General features: G+C 39.1%; 1 long non-coding RNA gene across 2 annotated transcripts in view; it reads right to left on the bottom strand.

Moving 5' to 3' along the window:
• Nucleotides 1–212: 212 nt before the first annotated feature.
• LOC132393288 (uncharacterized) overlaps nucleotides 213–22388 on the bottom strand; it is a 115048-nt gene continuing 92872 nt past the window's right edge. For both annotated transcript variants that reach the window (XR_009511820.1, XR_009511819.1), the window contains 2 exons: nucleotides 10719–10853; nucleotides 213–8492 (listed from right to left, as the gene is read on the bottom strand). This is a non-coding gene — a long non-coding RNA (uncharacterized LOC132393288). The remainder of the gene's footprint in view (nucleotides 8493–10718; nucleotides 10854–22388) is intronic.

Raw genomic sequence — 22388 nt, 5'->3', positions numbered from 1 at the left:
CGTGCTGACCTTGGCAATAGTTCAACTAAGCTAAAAATGTTTTGTTAGAATTCCAGTTGCCCTGATACCATTTCTCCGTGATGCAATGCCCTGGTGAAACCTTTCACCATGCTCGTCACTGACAGCACCAGGATTTGCAGGGAAGAAGTCTAAATGAAAATGTAGACAATGAATGTTTACTGACCTGTTGCACTTCATGGTTTTGTATGGTTGACGTATGTTGCCAAACAGATTTATGTAGTTTGGTGCTCTGTAGTTGCCAAGAAAATATTCAATACCCTGGAATGGCTTCCATGGATTTTCTCCAGTTCCATTAGAAGTTCTTCAAATTGCCTATCATTGATGGCCTGTTTGATTTGTGGACTAACAAAAATGCTTTCCTCAATCTTAGCTTCAGTTATTCTGACTTGAATTATGAATTGAAAAAAAATAGGTGATTTTTAAAAAACGGTGCACGATAGGGAAATTTCATTGTGATTTTCATGATCAGCAGCCCACAATGCATAAGATACACCCAAAAGTATTCAGAAAGCAAAATTTCTGTTGATCATGTGTAATCTTCCCATTGTTTCTGATATATTATGTTCAGCTCCATTCAAAATTCCTTGATAATTGTGCAACCAGTGGCCAACAGCAATTCCCACACAACTTTTTGCATTGGGCAGATTCCAGGTTGCTTTCACACCAAAAAAATATGACACAATGTGTTTTCCAACAACAATAAAAATAACAAGGCCCCTGACTTTTATAGAACTAGGGAACAGTAAACACTTGCCTGATGAACAGAGACTCTGTTCTGTAGTGATGGAACACTCTCTGATGCACACCTACAGGTCTTCCCCTGCCCTCTGCACTGTTATTGCATCCTCAGTCATCTTAAATTTCTTCTGAATTAATCAAGCTCCCTTTCAACTGTGTTCACCTCCCTCTTAGTAGACCTGATTTTCTCCAATATGATGAACTCTCTCGTCCACATTCACAGCCATCTTCATGCGGTCTTAACATTTCAATCAGAGGTATATCTGGCCACTACCTAACATTTTGCTTGCCTGTCCCAAACTTTCGTCAATCCATGTCCGCACTAAATCCCAATCCCATTACAACTAATTTCCCTTCCTACCCCACATTAAATATTGTTAGTATTTTTCTTATTATTCTTGCTGTTATAATAATTTTAATTATATATTCAAATGTGTTTATTTGCATTTATTCCAATCATTTGGTTAAAACTTGAATGAGTAATTTCAGTTGTACACAGAAATGTAGAGAAGTAAGATATCTCTATATGAGTATACAATAAAATTAATTGTATTTACATCATGGATTTAATGATATTTAGTGCAAGTATTATTAATATGAATTGAAATTTTGTTTGGTCATCCAAATATATTGATTTGCTCATTTGAATTTTTTTCACTGATAAAATATTCTGTCCGTATGTCAAAAAACATTGGAGTTAAAGTGAAAATTTAAAGAGAAAACAGCAAAACGAGAATACTGTGTCACTTAAGATAAGCTAGAATCATTTTCAGCATGTGCGTGCTAACATTTTAGAGAAAATGCTCAAATCTATTTTAATTATGACTTTTTTTTTACTTCAGCTACACATACTATCTTCTTTGTTTTTGCAGCAGTCACAGTTGATTACTTTCAAGTATAATTGGTTATAGATGTAAATCACAATTGATTTCAACATATAAGGCATTTGTCAGAAACAATAAATAATCAATTGACAATTTTTTTGCACAATAGTTATTATTTAGTTAGTATTCTGTCCTTGTCATACTTCCAAATGTGACCCAAGAAATTTGACAGCATACAGAGGAGCAAATGAAATACCGCCTTATCCCCAGACTTTGTGAATTAAAAAGCTGCTTGTTGTTTCACAGCCACACATACAGAACAGACAACATCGTCCTGCCAGTTAAAAAAGAAACAAAATACTCACTCAGAAGGATTATGAATTTAAACAAAAACTATTTACTATTAATGCATCATTCATTGCAGATTATTGAAGGAGTAATCTATAGCATTATCATAATAACACCAGTACAGAAACAAAGGAGTGCAGTTGGTAGTAGTACTCTCACTGTTCCAAGTATGGGTTCCATTCCACATACAAATATTCCAGTTTGGTTCTGGGCATAGTATTTGTCAAGTGTTAAGCTATGTGAGGTGTCATAATTCAGCTGATTCATCACATCTTTATCACTTTCTCATTAAAAATACTTTGAAGTTCGAAGTATATTTATTATCCAACTATACATATGTCACCACATACTACCTTGAGATTCATTTTCTTGCAGACATGCGCAGTAGAATAGAGAAATACAACAGAATCAATGAACAACAATACACAAGCAAAGACTGAAAAACAACCAATGTGCAAAAGAAGACAGAATGTGCAGATAAATATATCAATAACTAAGCACATAAATAATACTGAGAACTTGAGTGGTTAAGTCCTTGAAAGTGAGTCCATAGGTTGCGGAATCAATTCATTTAGAAAAGCAAATATCAGGGCCAACATTTAATAATCAAGAAACATTCCTAAACAGTTATCTGTTTATAATATGATTGTTGTCAATATTACTGGGAGCATGTTGCATGCAAACTGCTTGCCGCATTTCTACATCACCAAAGTGATAGCACTTCAAAAGTCGTTACCTTTTTAGAGCTTCAGGATGATATAAAATGGAAATGAAGGACGTTTGATTGTTTTAAGCAATTTGACTTACCACAGGGTGGTATTAATTTAAGTCTTAAAACAAGTTTTTCCACAACAAAACCTATGCAGTTTGTCATTTGATTCTCCTGTGGAAATACAGAAGAAGTAAATATTAACGGGGGGGGGGGGGGGGGGGTAGCTAGTAACTAATTTTCCACTCCCTATTTTAACTAAAACAATATTAAACACCAAGCTCCTCTCACAGGCCTCAGACCATCCCCCAACCATTCCAAGAAGGATTAACATTTTGAGCTGCTAGGTGGTTGCCTCCTAGTTTTCTGGAAGGCGATGTCCAAGGCAGGGAAAGTTATGACCATCCATCTATTCTACAATGGAATTCTTATTTTGACTTTGTCCTTACCTTTTGCTGATCTACAACAACCATTCATATCCTAGTTAAAATTACATTTGAGTCAATTAGTATAAAAGAGTTGCAATTTACATGAATTCCCGATGTCCTATTGTTTGAAAGAGAACATTGTCTATTTGTGGAATCTTGCTATTTAAAATTGATGACAACGAAAAGTTAAATTTCAAGCAGATTCATATCTAGTGCAGTGTTACCTTTCCTATCCATTGCAGAAGATTGTAATGCATCCTGCAATACACCAGAGTTAAATTTCAAGTAGATTCAAAACTTGTGTAGTTTTCCTTTCCTACTCACTGGAGAAGATTACAATGGATCCTGCCATACATCAGGGAAATGGAGTTTGAGAGTATTATAAAGTTATGAGATAAACTTTGACTTTGCACAATCACGTCAAAAGGGTGATTACAAATTGATGGTCTATCCATTCTTTTCATTTGGTTGCTCTTTCCATTGACCTCACCACTGTCACAACAAGGAAAGGAAGGATTCCAGGAAAATGGCACCATTGCCATCTCATGGCAATAAGACACGAGTAATAATTGGAGTCACAGATTCACAGAACACGTTTTTAAAAATTTGACTTTTTAAGCAGCTTGTTCAAATAACAAGCATCCTCTTTGTGCAACAGGACGGACATTTCATTATTCTTCACTCAATTAACAATTGTGATCATTGCATTACAAAATGTGGAAAGAACAGTTCATGGAGACATAAGGGACTGCAAATGCTAGAATCTTAAGCAAAACACAGTCTGCTGGAGCAACTCAGCGGGGTTGAGCAGCATTCATGGGAGGCAAGGAATGTCCAACAGTTTGGGTTGAATGCCTGGATAGTGATTCAGGATATTTCATCCTTTACCAATGACATCTACATTTACCTGTTGTACCTCATTCAATGGCTTGCCAGAATCTCAACGAGTGCTTTGAAATCTTCCCAACTGCCACTGTCTGAGCACTATGCAGCACCCATATCGGGTACATGTCTGTGGGGATGTGATCCTGTGATTCAGCAGCATTTTTGCAGATGATGTTTGATCAATGTATGTTATGTTTATTTACAGTTCTTGAACTGAGTGGCATACCATATTGGAAAGGACTGAACTTGGGCTCTCCCTTTCGAGCTTCAGGTTGGTGCAAAGCACTTCTAGAGTCACTATTGTAATGTAGAAAATTCAGCAGTCAAATCGCCTACAACAATCAAATGCAAAGATATCGATAATGAATAACACTAAGGCATTGGAGAAACTGAGCTATCTTCAAAACAATGTGGTTGATCTATTACTTTCTCCTGAAACTACAGGTGAAGTCTCATTTTGAAGTTTAACAGACATATGCCGCCACCAATTGCTTCCTCAGTGCTGCATAGCAATGTCACCATGGATCTTGTCTCTGGAGTGAAACTTGAGCTTTCATACTTCACCTCAGCCATAAAACGCTGTTAGCTGAGCCACAGCGATAACTAAAATAAGTGTGGTTTTTAAATTTAAAAACTGGAGAAAAATTAAGCTTAGGTTTGTGCGCTGAAGAAATACCTCTCCCATTTTTGCTTACCAACAACTAGAATAGTACAAATGGGACTTCCATACTTTGTGTTTTGTTCCACTTGAATTATTTATATATTATAGAGACTTATGTGGCCATTTCAGGTATTTTATTTTTTCTCATACTGTATTGTACTTGTTTGATGCAATTATTCCAGGTGTTGCTTTTTGATCACATCGGTTCAGTTGGCTATTTCCTTGTTTCAGAACATGTGGCGAGATGGAGGCATGTATAATCATGAATAGAAAAGAGCCACTAAACACTGGACAGCAAGTGTTTTCGAAAGTTTTGTTTATGATAGACATCTTGAAGCTGAACTCAAATATAACTACTTGTATCACGTAGGAATTTGGAGAAAAAAGAAATGAATTTTTATTGAGTATGATGTGCTGAATTGCAGAACAGTGCTGACACGTTGCGATAATTCAACTAAGCCAAAATGTTTTGTTGGTGATTTTCATTTGTACTCAGTGTCTGAGGCTTCTTCCTTAAGTGTCCAACAATAATCAGCCGGCATTGATGGATTTCCAGTTGCCCTTATACCGTTACACCATGACCGTAATGTCCTGGTGAAAACTTGCACCATGCTCATCACTGATGGCTCTTCATTAGTGACGTAGCTCTTCATTGTTTTGTATGTTTGAAGCATTTCATCAACCAGCTGCATGTAGTTTGGTGCTCTGTAGTTGCCAAGAAAATTTTCAACAACATCCTTGAATGCCTTTCATGTGTTTTTCTCCGGTCCCACTAGGAGTTCTACGAATTGTACATCATTGAAGATTTCCTGACTAAGGAAGGGTCTCGGCCCGAAACGTCGACAGCGCTTCTCCCTATAGATGCTGTCTGACCTGCTGTGTTCCACCAGCATTTTGTGTGTGTTGTTTGAATTTCCAGCATCTGCAGATTTCCTCGTGTTTGTTTATTGAAGATTTGCTTGATTTGTGGACCAACAAAAATGCCTTCTTTAATCTTGGCATCAGTTATTCTGGGAAATATCTGTCTCAAATATTGAAATCCTTCACAGAAATTTTTGTGCCTGGTGACAGTAGATTCCATCCTTGCAGTCTTGAACCCAGTAATTCCGCTTTTGTCTTTGACAAGCCCAGGTCTCTGACCAGGTCAGTTAACTCAGATTAAATTAGCAGCTGAGGCTCACTCGACATAAAGGGTTCAAAATCTGTATCAGTATCAGTGTCATTTTCCATTCCTGGTTCAGGCATCACGGCATCTTTGTCTACCTCCTCTAGACTCCATGTCACTGGTGGCTTCAGGACTGAAGACAATGTACTATCATGTATGACAGGTCTCATTGCCTGAAGGGCGATCGGGGTGTTCAATGGATCTTTTGTTTTTATCAGAGAAACCAGACACACTGGTCAGACAGAAGTAGCAGTCTGTCACATGATCCTTCTGCTCTCACCATATCATCGGGACAGCGAATGGCATTGACTTCCAAGTATCTCTGAGTCAAGCTGTCATATCGACAGAGCATGTTGCACAACAAATGCGAGGAGCCCAGGCTTTGCCTTGGTCACCAATTTTACACCCAAAGTGGAGCTCGTAGGCTTTCTTATGCGAGGAGTCATACTCTGTCTTTGAGATTTAAGTATATACTCATCACAAATATAACAGAAAGTATCATAGCTTTTGCAACATTGGTGGGACATTTTGGTATGACAAAATGCTTAGCAAAATGAAGTACAATTACTTTATTACAATGAGTAAATACATTATGTTATGTGGGTAAAGCATGCGCATGAACAAGTTCGCAAACCAATATACCTGTAAGCGCAACGCGCAGAATGACGTGTGCATGATGCTCTTGTAGCCTTTCTATAACCTGTCCTGCCCAAGCATTCCCAGGCATATCTGGACAAGACAGAAAACTTTTCAGCTTACATTGTGGGCAATATTTTAATTGACTTGAAATAACAAAAATAGGCAATTTTTAAAAATAATGGTGGATGATAGGGAAATTTCATGGTAATATTCACGATCAGCAGCCCAAAATCCATAAAATACACTCAAAAGTATTTAGGAAGCAGAATCTTTGTTGTCCAAAGAAATTATTAATGCATTGGGCAGAATGAAAAGTCCTGTATTATTTCTCTTTGTGATTTTCCATCAGTGTTTGTTCATTCTGAGTTTCGGTGAATTTATTTTTTTTTTGCCCCTTTATTTCCTACAAAAATGTTGCATTAATCTAATAAAATATCTGTAGTTTAAAGACCAAATGCAGCAATACAATTTGTCGGACTCAAGAAGTGCTTTGGATGGATTCAGAAAGATCAGTCCTTCCCTTGGATTTTTGCTGGATGTAGTCAGTAACAAGACTCACATACATTTCTCCAGCAGTGGGTGGAAGAAACCTGTTGGCTTCACTCAGGAAGTGCGGTTAGCACGGAGATGAGCAGCAGGTGTTTTGTGACCTTATCTAAGAAACAGTGCAGAAAGCAGTTTCATAACATAACCAGGTTTGCAGAATCACCCACATCAAGTCCTGTCAACCACTCATATTTCCTTTTTCCCTCTGACTTACTGATGCATCTCTCCTCACACATACTAGGTATAATTCCCCTGTCCCTCCCCACTAATCATCCTCCTGGCACATTTCCCTGCAAGTGACAAATATGCTACACTTACCCATTTACCTCCTCACTTACTCCATTCAGGGCCCCAAGCAGTCCTTCCAGGTGAGGCAACAATTTACCTGCAAATCTATCGGGGTTGTCTATTGTGGCCAGTGCTCCCAATGTGGCCTCTTCTACATTGGTGAGACCCGACATAAATTGGGGCACCTCCAATGTCAAGCACCTCCACTCCACCCACCAGAATGGAAATTCCCAGTGACCATCCATTTTAATTCCTATTCCCAGTCATTTCTGACATGTTGGTTCATGGCCACATCGTTTGTTACAATGAGGCCTCTTTCCGGTTAGAGGAAAGTATTCCATCTTGGTAGGCTCCAAACCGGTAGCATGAACATCGATATTTCCTCCCCTTCTCTCTTTTCCTATTCCCACTCTGGTCTATCACCTTCCTTTAGCGTCCCCCCCTTCTTTCCTTTTTTTCCATGTCCTCTCTCCTCTCCGATCAGATTCCTTCTTCTCCCACCACCTTCTAGTTTCTGCTTCTGCTTCTGCTTGGTACTGCATAAGCACTGCCGGACGGCTGTTATAACGCGCAGTTGGTGTGAACAGCGTGAGAGTTAAATTGTAAAGTGAGCTTTTTGACTAGATCCCCTAGGTTGATTTAATTGAGTCTATCTTTAAAAATATTAATGTCAGAAATACTGCGCAGGTCTGGCGGCAGAAGATTCCACTTGCTTTTTGATCTTGGGTAGCGGGAGTATTGGTAGCAAATCTTGTTGAATGAAGGGGTTTCCAGTATGTAAGGTCCGGTCTGCTGTCGAGTTGAACTGACCCTGTGACGAATTTAGACGTCTGATGGAGTGATTGTGGTGAACTATGTGCCTGTCGGGACACGCCCCCTGCTGACTGCTCCTGTGGCTCCTCCCACAGGCCCCTGTATAAAGGCGATCTGAGGCCTGACGCTCGGCCTCAGTCTCCAGGACATAGTATGATGGACACTCACTCCTGGTTCCTTCTTCCAGTCAATAAAAGCTGATATCTCGCCTTACGTCTCAGTGTGAGTTATTGATGGTGCATCAGTGATGTTGTGAACTTCTTTGAAAATGGAGATTAACCATAGTTTAGTACGTCGGTTTTCAGGTGGTTCCCACTGAAGGTTAGAGAGCACGTTGGTGACACTGGATTTCCCACTGTAATCATTTAGCACAAAGCGAGCAGCACAGCATTGGACTTCTTATTAATGGTAACCTTCAATACTTTAGCTGTGGATGTAAAGATGAGAGCATAAAAATCTATTCACTTCACTTAAAACAATATTTTTGCATGACCGTGGAAGGAAACTTAATCACATTTAGTGATTTCACAAATAATCGGAATTTTCAATTCCAAATTCTGTTCTGCTCCAAAAAATGTAAAACATAGACAGAAATGACATTATAAAAAGGTGTGATATACTGCAACTGGTGCTCCCTGTGTGGCCTTCTATATATTGGTGAGACCTGACGCAGACTGGGGCCCGTTTTGCTGAACATCTACGCTCTGTCTGCCAGAAAAAGCAGGATCTCCCAGTGGCCACACATTTTAATTCCACGTCCCATTCCCATTCTGATATGTCTATCCATGGCCTCCTCTACTGTCAAGATGAATCCACACTCAGGTTGGAGGAACAACACCTTATATTCCATCTGGCTAGCCTCCAACCTAATGGCATGAACATTGATTTTTCTAACTTCCATTAATGCCCCTCCTCCCCTTCTTACCCCCATCCCTTATTTATTTATTTATTCCCCCCCCCCCTTTTTTCACTCTCCTTTTTTCTCTCTCTCTACCCCTCTCACAATCACTCTTTGCTTGTTCTCCATCTCTCTCTGATGCTCCCCTCCCCCTTTCTTTCTTCCCAGGCCTCCTGTCCTATGATCCTTTCCATTTTCCAGCTCTGTATCCCTTTTGCCAATCAACTTTCCAGCTCTTAGCTTCATCCATCCCCTCCCCCTCCCACTTTCAAATCTCTTACTATCTTTTCTTTCAATTAGTCCTCACGAAGGGTCTCGGCCCGAAAAGTCGACAGCGCTTCTTCCTATAGATGCTGCCTGGCCTGCTGTGTTCCACCAGCATTTTGTGTGTGTTGTTGTAAAAAGTCCTAAAAACACTCTGCAAAACTAAAGCTAAATGATACCGAGTTATTATTTGAGAACTAGGAGCAAAGAAAATACATAGAAGTACCAATAATGTAAATCAAATAACCAAGTCATTATTTGATTTTGTGGGAATCAAATAACGGGGGAGACTGAGAAAGAAAATAGTGATGGAGCATTTCTGTCTGAGAGGCAAACTTGCTCTGTCATTCATTTGCCCTCTTGTTTTTAGCACCCTCTCCCTGGGAAACAGTCCTTATACTTCACCCTGTCTGTGTCCCTCATGACCTCATACATCTCTGTCAGGTTACAATCTCCTGTGTTCCGGGGAATAATGTTCTACTTGCAACTCAGCCCCCAAGTCCAGGCACATCTTGCTAAATCTTTTCTGCACACTATCTAGTTTAATAATATCTTTCCTTTCACGGGTTATCCAAAATTGTACACGATAGGCCTCACCAATATTTCACATACTGCAACATAACTTCCCAACTCCTCCTACTCTATGGCCCAACCGATGAAGGCTAAATTCCAAGCATCTTCTTCACCATCCTATCTACCTGAGTCACTGCTTTCAGTGAAATATTTACTTGCACACCTTGGTCCTTCTGTTTCGTAACATTCCCCAGGTCCCTGCCATTTACTGTTATAATATCCCAAAATGCAATACCTCACAGTTATCTGGATTGAAAGCTGCTTGCCAGTCCTCAGCCCAAATACCTATCTGACCAAGGTTCCACTGTAAGCTTTCATAACATTCTGCACTCTCTACTATCCAAATATTTTGGTGTCATCCACAAACTTACTAATCACCCCTTGTGCATTTACATTCAGAATGTTTATATAAATTACAAATTACTTATTATCTCCCAAATGAGCACTTCACAGCTCATGGGGCCTAACTCTCTCTGATGATTAGTCATGTAAGTACAGTAAAATTGATTTAAGTAAGTTTAAAAATTAAAATAATTTAATAAATTAATATCTTCAGAAACTAAATTAAAAAGTAATAAACACACACAAAATGCTGGAGGGAGTCAGGAGGCCAGGAAACACCTATGGAAAAGAGTAAAAAGCCGATGTTTCAGGCTGTGGTTCTTCGTCCCACTCCACTTTCTTACTCTGGCTCAATCATTTTTTTCCAGTCCTGATGAACGGTCTTGGCCTGACTGTTTAGTTTTTCCACAGATGCTGTCTGGCCTGCTGATTTCCTCCAGTATTTTGTGTATATTGCTTGGATTTTCGGCACCTGCAGATTTTCTCTTGTTTTTAAAAATACAAACGTACTTCCAACATATGAATTAATTAAGCATTCATACTAATTAAAATAAAGGAGAAAAATATACCATTTACCTTTTTCATTGAGGTTGGCAAACGAATTCTAATGATGTGGCAGCTAAGACGAGTGAAATTGTGGTGTGACTGATCTCTGTTGCTGGACTTCGTGTCAGAGCGAAAGGAGAGACATGCAGGTGTCTGATCTCTGCTCTGCAACACAAATTACATTCATTACATAGGCACAAATGTTAGGAGTGGACAGGTTCACAAAATACTGTTAGCGTTTGGTTCGCTGCGAACCACAGGCTGAGGAAGAACATCATCCAGAACCTAGCTCTTTCTGCACTATATTAAATTACATGCTTGAAATGTGTATTTAATCTGTCCATCTGGAGTTATCTGAGATCTTAATGTGTCTGTTCAGACAAAAAGTAAACTTCGGCATTGTTCTTAAATTTTGCAGGAATTGAAAATGGAGAACATTTAAGAAAATACACAGAAATACATTACAGTTTCATAAAAATTGTAGGTCAGGACAGGAGCATCACCAACCATCCCAGTCCACATGTCGTCCATGTCTGAATTCATGCGCAGAAAAACCCAGAGAGGTAGGAGAGCAATTAAACTGATACGATTGTGCAGACGGTCCTCTTTCACTATCATCTGAGCTCGGCACAAAATGCTGTCGGGGTAAATGCAGACATTCTGTGTACTGTTAAAGGTTCACAGTAGCCAGGAGAAGAAGGACTGCACTCATGTACAGAAATCAATGATCCTGCTTGGCCATATCCTTAGCCGTCGATATTCCCTCCCCAATTCAATCATGGTATTTTAAAAACACCAGCACTAGCTGTCAAGGTTGTCCATTTAAGAATATGTAGAGTGCCTATAAAAAGTGTTCACCCCCTCCACCCCCCCAAGGAGTTTTCATGTTTTATTGTTTTAAAACATTGAATCACAGAGGATTTAATCTTGCATTTTGACACTGAAAAAAATTGTGTCAAAGTGAAAACAGATCTCTGCAAAGTGATCGAAATTAATTACAAATATAAAGCACAAAATAATTGATTGCATAAGTGATGCAGCTAATTTGTTTTAGAAGTCACATAATTAGTTAAATGGAGATCTGTTTTTGGAGATCTGTGTGCAGTCAAGGTGTTTCAATTGATTGTAGTAAAAATACACCTGCATTTGGAAGGTCCAACTGCTGGTGAGTCAGTATCCTGGCAAAAACTACACCATGAAGATAAAAGAAAACACTCTAAGCAACTCCCTGAAAAGTTTATCGAAAAGCACAAGTCAGGAGGTGGATACAAGAAAATTTCCAAGTTATGAATATCACTTGGAGTACAGTTAAGAAACTTGTCAAGAAAAGGAACTAATATGACACTGCTGTAAATCTGCCTTGAGCAGGCTGTCTGCAAAAACTGAGTCACCGTGCAAGAAGTGGGCTAGTGAGGGAGGCTACCAAGAGACCCATGACAGCTCTGGAGGAGTTACAAGCTTTGGTAGCTGAGATGGGAGAGACTGCACATACAACAACTGTTGTCCGGGTGCTTCACCAGTTGCAGCTTTATGGGAGAATGGGAAAGAGAAAGCCAGTGTTGAAAACAACACACACAAAATCTTGGCTAGAGTTTGCCAGAAGGCATGTGGGAGACTCTGAAGTCAGCTGGAAGAAGGTTCTATGGTCTGATGAAACCAAATTTGAGCTTTTTGGCCATCAGACTAAATGCTATGTTTGGCATAAGCCAAACACCACATATCACCAAAAACACTCCATCCATACCGAGAAGCATGGTGGTTGCTGCTCATGCTGTGGGGTTGCTTCACTACAGCAGGCCCTGGAAGGATTGTAAAGGAAAAGGGAAAAATTAATGCAGCAAAATACAGGGAAAATATGGAGAAACCTGATGCAGTCTGCAAGTGAACTGTGAGTTGGGAAATGAATTGTTTTCCATAAAGACAATGACCCCAAGCATAAAGCCAAAGCTATACAGGAATGGCTTAAAAACAACAAAGTTAATGTCCTGCAGTGGTCTAGTCAGAGTCCAGACCTCAATCCAATTGAAAAATTTGTGGCTGGACTTGATAAAGACTGTTCACTCATGATCCCCTTGCAATCTGACAGAGCAGTTTTGTAAAGAAGAATAGGGAAAAATTGCAGTGTCCAGATGTGCAAAGCTGATAGAGCTATCCACATAAACTCAAGGCTGCAATTGCTGCCAAAGGTGCATCTACTAAATACTGACTTGAAGGGGGTGAATACCTATGCAATCAATTATTTTATGTTTTAAATTGGTAATTAATTTAGATCTCTTTGTAGAGATCTGTTTTCACTTTGACACAAAAGAGTCTATTTCTGTTGATCAGTGTCAAAAAAGCCAAATTAAATCCACTGTGATTCAGTATTGTAAAACAATAAAACATGAAAACTTCCGGGGGGGGGGGGGTGAATAATTCTTTAAAGTGAGTCCATAGGTTGTGGAAACAGTTCAGTGAAGTTACACCCTCTGGTTCAAGAGCTTGATGGTTGAGTGATAATAACTGTTTCTGAATCTGGTGGTGAGAGTCCTGAGGCTCTCGTACCTTCTTCTTGATGACAGCAGCAAGAAGAGAGAATGGCATGGGGTTGGTGGTCCTTAACAATGGGTGCGGTGTTTATGTGACAGCGCCCTGTGTAGATGTGCTCAGTTGTGGGGAGGGATTTTCCCATGATGGACTGGGTTGTATCCACTAACTTCTGTGGAAGTTTTTGTCCAAGAGTATTGGTGTTTCCATATTGGGCCCTGCAACTAGTCAATATAATCTTCACCGCTACAACTGAGGAAAAGTGCCTCCCTCAACCTCCACCCCCAGCTGTCATTCTCGCCAATGAACCAGTGACCCTGGGCTTGCAATATTCTACATTACCAATGTCCACAGCGTCTTGCAATCACAACAAAAACATCCAAGACAATCACTCGCACCTTTCTTTGAACCACACCGTCTCAGCACAAAGACAGACAAGTCCAGGTGACAACACAACACACATAAGTCCAGCTCCATTGCTATGAGCAACTTACTGATGGGATAGTCCTGCAGTACTTGATGTCTCTAGTATCCAGCAGTGACTTGCAATAGTAAAAGAGACGTGCAGGATGAGCAAACACACCTTTGGTTGATCCTGGAGTGGCCATCCAAACGTGTTACAATCTTACCAGAAGACCCTTAATAGTCTGCCAATTTCAGTCTGCCAAATTTAAAATGATTCATTTCTCTCCACTCCATAATTTGTCTCTTCATTCCTGCTAACACAACTCAGCACATCATAGGAACCAGCCTCCTCTCTGTGGACTCTGTCTGTACTTCTCTCTGCCTCAGTAGAATTAAAGACCCCACCCACCTTGGGCATTCTTTCTTCTTCTCCCTCTCCCGTCCAACAGAGGATACAAAAGTCCGAAAGCACACACTGCTAGGCTCAAGGACAGCTTCTATCCCACTGTTATCAGCCTCTTTATGATAAGATGCGGTCTTGGCCTCACAATCTACTTCATATGATATTGCACTTTATCTACCTGCACTGCATTTTTTGGTAGCTTTTACATTTCATTCTGCATTGTGATTGTTTTACCTTATTATACTCCATTTGTGTAATAATTTGATCTGAGTAAACAGTTTGGAAGTCAAGTTTTTCTCTCTATCTTGGTATATGTGACAGTAATAAACCAATATGAATACCAATCATGCAGTCAACAAAAGGAGTTCTGCAGAAGCTGGAAATCCAGAGGAACACATAAAATACTGGATGCTCTCAGCAAGTCAGGCAGCATCTATGGAGGGGAACAAAGAATCAACATGTCAGCTAAGATCCTTCATCAGAGAAAGGAAGCGGGCAGAAGCCAGATTAAGAAGTTGGGGGGGACCAATAATACAACATTCACTGTCCTATCGTACTTGTGGTACCTTAACAAATGCCTTTTAGAAATCCAATGTCAAAACATATATTGGTACTTCTTATAAAGCTATCAAAACAGTGTAGGAAATCCTCAGAGATCAGGCTGCATGAAAAGAAGTAAGGCTAATACCTGTATTTATAGTTGGAGATCCTTTATCTGAACTGTGAGGGAAAGAATAGATGCTTGTCAAGCTTTAGGGAAGATAGACAGGAGGGGTCTTTGATACGTTAAAACTGGAGTGACCATGAGGATAGACTGTAAAATAAGGCTAATTCATCATGGGTAAATAGGAAGAGTTAAAGATTGAGAAAAGAAACTAGGAAAAAAGTGTAAAAATTACAAAATCAGAGCAAGAAGACGCACATTGCATTGCATGTCTTCCATTCCCAAAGGAAGGAAAAAAGGGAAAGAAAACAAACAATCTGAGCTAATATTAGAGGGGATGACTTATGTAGAGAAATCAACGTTCCTGAAGGATTTGGATTTAAAACTGAGTCCAAAGGCTACAACATGCCTAGACAAAAGATCAGATAGCTTTTTCCTTATCCAGCAAGTTAATTACATCCTCAAAAAAATTGAATAAATTTATATAAAGTTATTTTCTCTTCATAAAACCATGTTGATTCTGTTTAATTTTATGTTGATTTACTTAGTAATGGATTCCAGTATTTTTCCAGTGACAAATCATAAGCGGACTATAGTTTCCTGCTTTCAGGATCAGAATAGGGTTTATTACCGCCAGAATGTTCATGAAATTTGATCAGTCATGAATAACACTAATATATTAGCAGTTTTCCAATTCACTGGTAGGTTTCCAGAATCTATTAACTTTTGGTAGATCACATCCATTCTGTCCATTGTAGCTGCTCCTTTTATGGTGCCGGGTTACAGATCACCAGCTCCTAAGGTTTTGTTCACCTTCAGTCTTATTCGTTTACTTGGTATTTTTTTCTCTGGTGATAGAGATTGCCTTATAAATTCGTCTCATATTTGAGCCACAGTAAATACTATTATTCAGATCCTTTTAGCACCTTCTGCTGTCAAGACAATAATAAGATGAGTTGTATTATATCTTAGATGTTTTTAAAAGCTTTTTAAGAAGGATAATGCAGGATTCCTTGAGTTTTATGAGTTATATAAAACCTGACAGCTCCTTGACATTGTGGGACATAATCATGGTTGAGTGCGAATAGGACAATGAGAGGATACTTTATTTAGTGAGACATATTGTAAAGATATAGAATTGAATTAATTTACTCCAAGTTACATCCTCTCGACCTTCTTTCCCAAATAGCATTCACATGATTTAGGGTCCTTCCTCCAATGCATAACATAAAATTCTACACATCTTCCTGCAGTACACCCTCATGATAGGTAATCATGATGGTACATGAGCAAAAGAATGGAGATTTACTCTCAGAGACCTGAAGGGATGTGGACAGTAAGAAGCAAACATTGTAAACACTGAATTAATAGAAAGATTCATCCTGTCTTTGGAATTGAAATATGGAGCAACTTTTAATATATGATGAATAAATGACCGGAAGTTTTTGGAGAACCTTTGGTAAGTGCTTAGGACCATATAAAGTAAGTTGCAAAATGAGTTCTAACATATTATGTTAACATGGTGAGATCAAGATAAGGTTAAGAAAACAGTGAAGTGAGCATATTGCTAACAAATGACAATGTAATATTGTGAAAACAAGAAAAATAATGATGTCAGTGAAGTTAGACAGTACTAATAGCAAACTTTGATGAATTATCAACATTTGTATGATAATATGTTTTTGTGCTAAAATTAATGATTTATCGGTAGATATTAAGGAGTCACTCTTTCAGAATATTTTCTCCATAATATAGCTTTATTAGTTTCTAATATCATGGATTTTGTGCTTGTTATTAATTTTCATTAATTGACATGAAGTGTTTTCCTTTCTAATTATAAGATGATGGACATCAGGCTGAAAGTGCATTAATGATTTGCCATTTGTTAGTCTCGGATTTATGAGATCATCTAAAACCCATTCATCACCTGGTATGTCATTACCTCATTTCTGTCTCAACCAGCACTGGGGTATAATTTAATAATTACACAATATCATGTGATAAACAGGGATCAGACCAGATGATTACTGATTTCCCACAATCATAAAGTGAGTACAAAGTGATGGGTTGTTGCTTTGGTATCCTGAAACTGAACGCTTATTTTGGAAGTTTTATTCAGCATAAAGTCTAGAGAAAATAACTTCCTCTAATATGGAAGGTCCCATAGTTGGGCAGTATCAGAATCAGGTTTATTATCACTGGCATGTGACGTGAAATTTGTTAACTTAGCAGCAGCAGTTCAATGCAAAACATAATCTAGCAGAGAGAGAAAGAGAAAAAATTAAAAATAAAATAAAACATAATAATAATAAATAGATAAATCAGTTATATATATTTAATAGATTTTTTATAAAAAGTGCAAAAACAGAAATACTGTATATTAAAAAAAAGTGAGGTAGTGTCCAAAGATTCAATGTTCATTCAGGAATTGGATGGCAGAGGGAAAAAAGCTGTTCTTGAATTGCTGAGTGTGTGCCTTCAGGCTTCTGTATCTCCTACCTGATGGTTACAGTGAGAAAAGGGCATGCCCTGGGTGCTGGAGGTCCTTACTAATGGACTCTGCATTTCTGAGACACTGCTCCCTAAAGATGTCCTGGGTACTTTGAAGGCTAGTCCCCAAGATGGAGCTGTCTAGATTTACAACCTTCTGCAGCTTCTTTTGGTCCTGTGCAGTAGCCCGTCCATACCAGACAGTGATGCAACCTGTCAGAATGCTCTCCACGGTACAACTATAAAAGTTTTTGAGTGTATTCATTGACATGCCAGATCTCTTCAAACTCCTAATAAAGTAAAGCCGTTGACTTGCCTTCTTTATAACTACATCGATATGTTGGGACCAGGTTAGATCCTCAGAGATCTTGAAACCCAGGAACTTGAAGCTGCTCACTCTCGCCGCTTCTGATCCCTCACTGAGGATTGGTATGTGTTCCTTTGTCTTATACTTCCTGAAGTCCACAATCAGCTATTTCATCTTACTGACGATGAGCGTCATGTTGTTGCTGCATCACTACTCCACTAGTTGGCATATCTCATTCTTGAATGCCCTTTCGTCACCACCAGAGATTCTACCAGCAATGTTTGTTTCATCAGCAAATTTATAGATGGTATTTGAGCTTTGCCTAGCCACACAGTCATGTGTATATAGAGAGTAGAGCAGTGGGCTAAGCACACACCCCTGAGGTTGCCAGTGTTGATCGTCAGCGAGGAGGATATGCTATGCCCAATCTGCACAGACTGTGGTCTTCCGGTTAGGAAGTCGCGGATCCAGTTACAGAGGCCCAGATTCTGCAACTTCTCAAGCAGGATTGTGGGAATGATGGTATTAAATGCTGAGCTATAGTCGATGAACAGCATCCTGATGTAGGTGTTTGTGTTGTCCAGGTGGTCTAAAGCCATGTGACAAGCCATGGAGATTGCATCTGCCATCGACCTATTGTGGCAATAGGCAAAGTGCAATGGGTGCAGGTCCTTGCTGAGGCAGGAGTTCAGTCTAGTTGTGACCAGCCTCTCAAAACATTTCATCACTGTAGATGTGAGTGCTACTGGGCGATAGTCATAAAGGCAGCTCACATTATTCTTCTTAGGCACTGGTATAATTGTTGCCTTTTAAAAACTCTGAATATTTTTTTCAGAAATTTCTGCTGGAAGCGCATGTGTGTGGGTTTCCAGTCAGGACAGAATCAGCCTTGGAAGAAAGTATAAGTTTGCATTTATATTACTACACCAGGATGCCACTGAGCACTACACACCAATGCAATATTTCAAAGTGCAGTTAATGCTGTTATGCAGGGAATTCAATAGAAGGTTGGGACACAGAAAAGTCCTAAAAACTGTTGAAAGTATGTTAACCAGGAAACTAGAAATGACTGTACTTGTCTCCAATTGATGCCATGTATCCTTTATCTCCACCAGTTGATATTCACTGCGAAGTCTGCTTGCATCGTCGGTAATAGTAGAAACCATTAAATACAATGAATTATAAACTAAAGAGGGGATGGAAGATAAAGAAAGTTGGTGTGGGAGGAGGGAAAAGCATTTTTGATATTTTGTGATTATATGTTGAAAAAACATTTGACGACTAATTGGTCAGTATCTCTAAAAGCACATATGGCAATAATCTGCTCTGCTCTCATAAATGCATGCCTCTGCAATACTACAATGCAATACTACTCTGCAATGCTGTCTCGCTGTAATCACTATATGCTCTGACTCTTCCTGTTTAATATTACACATATTACCTTGTCCTTTCAGGAAGTGTTTCTGTATTTCTCAATTCTGATGAGCCACATCTCTCCTGTTCCCAAAACTAGCATAGCACAATATACTTAATGAACCAAAGTTCAGTGATTTTAGTGTTATAGGAAGAAGATAATGAATGTGATGAAATGTTGAAATAATTTATGCTAAATACCTGCAACAAATAATCAGATGGGAATTGATCTCCTATCCTCACACAGTGAAAGTGAGTTTTGCAAGCTTTAGTACAGTCTAAGGATTACCAGGCAACTACTGAAGAAATATAATGGTAGAGTTTTATTAAAGTTATAAGTAAAGTTTACTTAAAATTGTCTAACTGCTACTTTAAAAATAGCTTTCCGACAATATTATTTTATTCTCGGCGTGGCCGTTTTTGAAGTGTCTACATTCAGTATATCCTGATCCTGCTCTAAATTGTTCTGTGCTTATACCAAGATTTATCCCTTTTATAGCCTACGGATGTTGATTCAGAATCAGATTTATTGATGTGAAATATAATGTGACATTTATTTTTTTGTGGCAGCAGTATTGTACAAAGTCATAAAATCACTATAAATTACAGAAATACATAAATAGTGCAAAAAAATAAAAGAATAACTAAATAGTATTCATGGATTCAGGGACCATTCAGAAATCTGATGATAGAGGGGAAGAAACTGTTCCTGAATCATTGAGTGTGGGTGATCAGGCTCCTGGACTTACTCCTCGATGGTAGTAACAAGGAGAGGACATGTCCCAGTTGGTGAGAGTCCTTAGTGACCCTTGAAGATGTCCATAATGGTCAAGAGGGTTGTGTTCATGATGGACCCAGCTCAGGCTGTAACCCTCTGCGGCCTATCACAGTTCCGTGCACTGGAGCCTCCGACCAGTCAGAATACAGTCCGCCTGTAGAAATTTGCAGGTCCTTGGTGGCATACTAAATCTCCTCAAACACCTAACAAAGTAGAGGTGCTGCCATGACTTTCCACCCCAGCAAACAAGCCCAATCTGGATGTATGGAGATGGCTTTCTGAAGGATTCTAAGTCCTCAGGCTGGACCGGCTCAATAAAGGTAACTTAATAAATCACATGGCCAGAGGTGCAGGTTCCAAGTATTGGTGAGATCAGTGGGAACACAGAACGGAGGTTGAAAAGTGACCGTGCGCTGGGTGGAGAGGAACAGCCAGGATACAGAAACCCCACACAGCCCTTAACTGCAGAGCTAGGGATGATAAAGCTACATCTTTTAGGTCAGGTCATGTATATAAAAAGGGAACTCTGCTCACTTTTCATATTCAAACTCGAGATCTCTCAGTGTGCTTTCTGACTTAATTGTGTGCACAGTACTAATTGTGATGGAGTTAGTGAAGGTCAGCAAATAACAGAAGTGGGGAAACAGGAAATCTGCAAAATTGGAATTTACCAGAACAAAATTCATGAATGCTGTGGATATGAGCACAGACTGAGAGTGACTGATTAAGAGGATACAATGGGGTCTTTCAAGAGACTCTTGGATAGGTACATGAAGCTTAGAAAAATAAGCTAGGGGTAACCCTAGATAATTTCTAAAATAAATGCATGTTCGGCCCAGCATTGTGGGCCCAAGGGCCTGAATTGTGCTGTAGGTTTTCTATGTTTCTAATTACCTTTTGAAGCTATAGTCATTGTTATTGGGCGAACAATTAATACAAGTTAACTACAACAAGCAACATAGCATTGCATGTCCAGTCTATCGTCCAGCAATGTGGATAGAATTAGCCGTACTGGCCAGGACCACATCTTCCATGCAGATAGGTTCCTGGGAATATTCAGCAAAGAGCAGGCACCTCTGTTTAGCATTCTCCTGTAAAATAATATTTCAAACAATGGCTTCAACCAAGTTTATATTGCTCCAATCCCTGCACCACTTAATTATTGGATGGCCAATAGCAACATGCCTGTGGTAACAGTGCTTAAATTTATAATTAGCCATTTAGCAAATGTGATCCAGAAATAACAATATTGCAGATGGTGGAAATCTGAAATAAAACAGAAAATATTAGAAAAACATATCTGGTCAAAGACTGTTTGATCCATTAATTGTGGAAAAAGTGGACTAGCCTAAAATGAAGATAACTAGTTATGTTTAATTGAGGCATTGTTTACCTATCATTTCTCCTTAAATTAAGTCTCTCTTTATTCTCCGGTAAAAATATCCCTAGATGTATTTCTATATTCCAGGTGTTATTTGAATACAAATTGTTACTGGAAACAGAAGGAGGATGCAACAGGTAAAAAACATCTTTCCCAGAAGATGTGTCTCCAGTGCCAGTTGAAGACTTGGCATTTATGGCAATCAACAGAAGTTTCATATGATGAAGCATACTTAATAAAATGACTTGGTACACTTAACTTAAAAATTGATCAGTAAGCAATTCTGTTCTGTAATTGGGCACTTCCAGCAACTAATGAGGATTATTGCTAATTATTAGAACAGGCCAATAGAAACATTAAAAGATGCACTTGAGAGGGATTGATGATTGACTAGCATTATTCATACTTACACACTTGTCAGTTCCAATACTGTAAGGCATTTCCTTGAATTTCTGAAGTTAATTCTTTAGAAATTTAGGTAAATTATGCAGGGTATCATGAAGCACTGATTAACCTAAATGGGGCAGTACAAGATATCTATTAATCTAGTGCCTATTGTCCTTCTCGTGGATGAAAAAGATAGTCGTCAACGTAAGGTGCAGATTTCAATTTATACTGGAAAACACGATAAGACATTCCTTCCTGAGTGTAAAGTGGTTAACAAACAGGTGGGGGATTGTAGCTAACTGTAGCTGCAAGTCAGAGAAGATCAAATCGTTGGTCTTGTTGTTATAATTGTATAATTTAAATAAGCATGCTACAAAGTATACTATGTATTAGCAGTGCAAGAATGGCTCATCTAGTTATGACATGCGTTCACTGGAGATTGCTTTCTTATTTTGACAGATATGTGTATGTTCCAGGAACAGAAGAATATTTCTTCAAACGTTAAACTTAATTGCAGTACTCAATATAAACACCACAGCCTGATGCAGACACCATGCTCAATGAGTTGAGTTGAGTTGAGTTGAGACCTCTGTTGGTCTGTTGACCATGGATATTGCATCCTAGCTGTCTAGATACACAAGCCTGGGCAATACAATATGGAGAGTAAGCTGTTGCTCATGTAGCAAGCACCCCATCTCTACTCACCTGATGAACCCAAAGGAACGGCAGAGACCGATACAGTTTGGTACCAAAAGCATCACAGAAGTTGCCAGTCAGCACTGAACTCAATGTAGGATTTCCTGAGGGACTCCAGTTTCAGACTTTTCCCTCTGGGTTTACTCCCAAAGCCTTTCCAATGAGTGGGTATAACCGCAAAGCAGCAGAGGTTTGAGATCAGAGTTTTCCTTCTGCCAGTTGAGCTGCCAACCATGACTAATAAACCCCA

Source organism: Hypanus sabinus, chromosome 4, assembly GCF_030144855.1.
Source record: "Hypanus sabinus isolate sHypSab1 chromosome 4, sHypSab1.hap1, whole genome shotgun sequence".
Lineage (NCBI taxonomy): Eukaryota > Metazoa > Chordata > Chondrichthyes > Myliobatiformes > Dasyatidae > Hypanus > Hypanus sabinus.
Note: the sequence above shows the minus strand (reverse complement) of the source record. Positions and strands in the feature narration are given on the sequence as shown.